The 4406-nt window shown below is 30.6% G+C and overlaps 1 pseudogene; it reads right to left on the bottom strand.

Annotated features, from left to right (window-relative positions):
* Positions 1-2701: 2701 nt before the first annotated feature.
* Positions 2702-4013, bottom strand: LOC101513541 (bidirectional sugar transporter SWEET2-like; annotated as a pseudogene).
* Positions 4014-4406: the final 393 nt, after the last annotated feature.

Here is a 4406-nt window from a genome sequence, read left to right as displayed (position 1 = left end):
ATTTGAAACACATGCACATAATGATCAAAAGATCTTTATTTAGGTTGTAACGTGGCTAAGGTAAGGGTGAGATAATTCTAAGGAGACTATGGCTGAAAATCAAAGAGGATAAAGGAGTAATAATTTAGAGAGAAAAACAACATTAAGAAATAACTCAATAAAATATCATTGACTTTTATTTCCACACTCTCTTTGCTCACAACACAACCATTTTTCTCATATTTTTTTTCTTTTTTTTTCTTTCTCTTTTAATTTTTTATAACCCTCAAATTAAACAAACAAGTTGAGTACCCCTACACTTATTTAAGGAAATACTCCTTTATCTCCCAAGATTAAACTTATAATGAGCTATATAACAAAGAATGGGCTAATAAGGCTAAAAGGGGGATTAAACAAATGGATAATTGTAGGGTAGACTTATTTAGCTAGTAGCTTAATCAAGAAACAAATGCCTATATCATTTCAATATATGCATGCGGGCAAGAGTGAAGTCAAGTTCTAGCTTAACTAGCAATCATGAGTGAGATAACACACAAGAAAAAAAGATGGAAAAATGTATTTCATTCATAATAAGGCTAAAAGATCTCACCAAGGTTAATGACTTATCACAAATAATACATAATTTAGCATTTTAATCCAATTTATTTTATCAAGAATGCAAATATACTATCCAATCATGTCAGTCCAAACAAACTCTAAACATTTACAACCATAAAATTTGAAGAAAAAACATGCAGTGCAATCACTACAAGAAAAAAAACGTTTTGCGGCAGTTAAAAAAAGGGTTTGTGGCGGTTTTAACCGTTGCAATTTGATGTTTGCGACGGTTCTGCAACTGTCGCAGATTCGTGCGTCGCGAGGCCATTTTGCGACGGTTCACAAAACCGTCGTTCCAACCGTCGCCAACTATTGCGACGGTTCACAACCGCCTCTAAATATATTTTGCGACACTTAGAACAAACTCAAATTTATTTTTTTCTGCACAATTACGATAGTTATCAACCGTCGCTATATTTACTTTGAGGCAGTTTGAACTGTCGCAAACCTAATAATTTAAAATAAAAAATATGATACAATTTTTTTCCTATTTTTAATCAATTAAAATAAAAAATATTCATAAATACCATCCACATAATTTAAATACATAATTAATAACTATTGTACCTAAATCTAATTTATATAATTTTTTCAAAAGAAATAACACCAATTCATACATTGAAGTTAACTATTACAATAAATAAAATAGTTTAAATATTCAAAACATTAATTAGTGGAGAAGCTAACAATACAAAAAAACAACTCCATCAAAATTAGAAGTTCATCCAAATATCTAATTAGTCCCTAATGAAGTTGTTCCACGATCATCAGGTTGGTGGCTGGACTCAGATGAACGTCTACCATCTATTGGCGATTCTATGTCCATTGCCTGAAAAAAAAAAGTATATATTAACCTCAATGAATATTGATAAATATTGTCAAAACTAATTAAATAAATTTCTCTTATATATAAGAAATCTTTACACAATTGATATTTTTAATCAAAGACAAACAACTCTCACAAGATTTTTAAATATGTTTGCTATGAAAACAGTTCTCTGTAACAGAAATATCTAACTTTGCAACTCACTATTACCACAGCTAACAGTTGCATCTTTGATTTGTAAGGTGGTCAATAACAAATAGTTATAATTACATAACACTTCTATTATGCTTTATGATTTACAAGCTCTTTGTGAGTTCAGCTTCAATTTCATTGTTTTCCTCCTGTAAATCAAAATTAATACCATTATGCTTTTCATGTAAAGGCTAGACAACAAGGACTCTATAAACTACTAGAAGAGATAACAATATTTCTTGCTTGAAGAAAATGCTGCAATTAAATCAAATTTAAAACATAACAAGGTGGTGTCTTTTGAAGAAATTAGTCCATTTAACAAAGGACATGCATAGACATATAAACATAAATATAAAATTCAATTTTCATGTAAAATCTAAAACTAAAAATTTAGTATTATGAAAAGGGAAAGTAGGTCTAATGTAATCAAAGGTCCTTTAGGAAACATTGATGTTGTTTAGGACCAACGGTGCACTTGGTAAACAATAGTTCAAACTTGAATTGAATGACTACATGACAGTATAGTGTAGGAAAAGACAATTAGAAGGAAATGAACTCTTCTAAGGCTGAAATATTTGAAGAACCAAAATCGAAGCTGAAATTATTGATAGGAGTCGTATGCTTTCTTGATATCTAATATCGCAACAATCAGTGAAATTCATTGTAAAATGGAACTAAAATCTAAAAGCAACAATCACTAACAAATTAACAATATGTAGGTCACGAGATCGAAAACTTACCAAGTGAAAATGAACAGCACTCAAATGAGATCCAAAATCAGTGAATCTAACTCTGAAAAATTCTTGAAATTTAAAACATTGCAAGAAAAATATTTACGAATGAAATCGAATCAAGATCAAAAAAGAGATGAGAGTCTGTAACTTAGACTACAATAAAAAAAAATGAATACCAACCTTTAGAACAAATTACCTTTATTTTTTATCAATTTTCACAACTTTACATACCACACAAGTTCAACTAGAAATTCAAGTAAAAGTAAAAAAACATAACAATAGGCTCCTATTACAAACCTAAGAAACTTTAGAGTAAAGCCTTATCACTTTCATTCTTCTCAATGCCATGGAACTCTAGCTCTAGTTATGTTGTGTCTACTAGTGTTGTATTAATCATCAATGCTTCTCATCAGTAATCCAAATTAGTGTTGTATTAATCATAAAATTTGTGTTCACCTTTGCTTTTGTCAGATCTCAGCAATGCAGATTATCCACATGACATTATCAAGGTGTCTCTAGATTCATTACTAGATATCAAACACAATACCAATTGTATGATTGCCAAAACAGTACCTATCTCATTTGGTACCTAAAATGTCAAACACAAATGTAGGTATACAAATATAAGCCAACAGAATAAACATCTGAGTTCCGAAACTAAAATGAATATTTCAGAAAGAAACAGAAAAAAATGAGCTGAAAAAAGACTCTTACATAAAAGAAAGCATCATCACTGAGCAACCCATAAAGAAGGAATGAGGCGCTTATTAGGAATGTGGAAAGCGAGAGACAAAATGGCATAAACAAAGACAAAATGGCATAAACTCGAGACTCTTCGTGCGAATGACCAATTTCTGTGAAATTATATAGATAAATAATTTCACCAAACTTGAAAACTAGTAAAACTCAGTATTACATTGATATATCTAGGAAGTGTAAAACTTACGATTATAAACAATGGAGAGGCAAACATTGAAATCAGAGAAGCACAACTCAAGAATCCAACAAACATTCGGCGCATGGAACTTTAGGTTATTTTCAAACTCCCAACTAGTATGATCCCACATATTCCCAAAACTGCCAGCAATAATCCAAACATTCTCACCTATCAAATGACAGTATACAATAGCACATATCAGTTACAATTAACAAACCTATGTTTTATGTAAAATTTGTTACAAATTTCCATATTATCAATAAATTAACCAACCTTTCTTGCTTTCTCAGCATACACTAAGAACAGAACAATGTACACAAACTGAAAAGCTGCTCCAATTGAATTAACAGTTGTAACCAACACATTATTAGGTGATATAAAGGTGTCCCAAACCACAAGCAGTTCAATAGAGAATAAATATATGGCAATCTTGAGAACATTTATTTTGACCCATTTATGATAATTCTCCTAAATGTGGGTGTATTGTTCACAACATAATAAAGAGTTAATAGTCAAAGGATAGACATCAAACTCTTATATGCTCAATTTTTTTATTTTAAAAAAATTTATTTATGAAACTTACATTGGGGAAAGAAAAAGTATCAGCAATACCAGCTGCATCCATGTGATAAAAATATCCATGACACATAAAGAAAGAATAAGTACCAGCAATACCAGTTGCATCCTTGCCAACTTCACAAATGGAATAACCACTAAACAGAGACATGATAGGTTGCAAATTGTTTCATGATCATAACTTTAAACACTTGAAACATCAACTCATCATTATCAGTGTATACAAAACTAACCCATACAGTAACATATTCTAAACATGGGCAAAATGATAGGTTGTAAAACTACTATGCTTGGTTAAAATTTGGGATTGTATATAAGTTTGTATCTCTAATCTTAGCTAGCATAACTTGTAAGCTCACCTATTATCCATAGTGATCAGTGTGTTTAGAAGAGAACACAAATTGATAAATGAATGCAAATGAAAATACCAAATCGCAGAAAAGAGAACATAAATAGAAGAGAATATAAATATCAGAAAGCAGAAAATAAGTTGAAATAGATACGATACACAGAAAACTGAAAGTACCTCGTCGTTCGGTAACAC

Source organism: Cicer arietinum, chromosome 7 (assembly GCF_000331145.2).
Source record: "Cicer arietinum cultivar CDC Frontier isolate Library 1 chromosome 7, Cicar.CDCFrontier_v2.0, whole genome shotgun sequence".
Taxonomy (NCBI): Eukaryota; Viridiplantae; Streptophyta; class Magnoliopsida; order Fabales; family Fabaceae; genus Cicer; species Cicer arietinum.
Note: the sequence above shows the minus strand (reverse complement) of the source record. Positions and strands in the feature narration are given on the sequence as shown.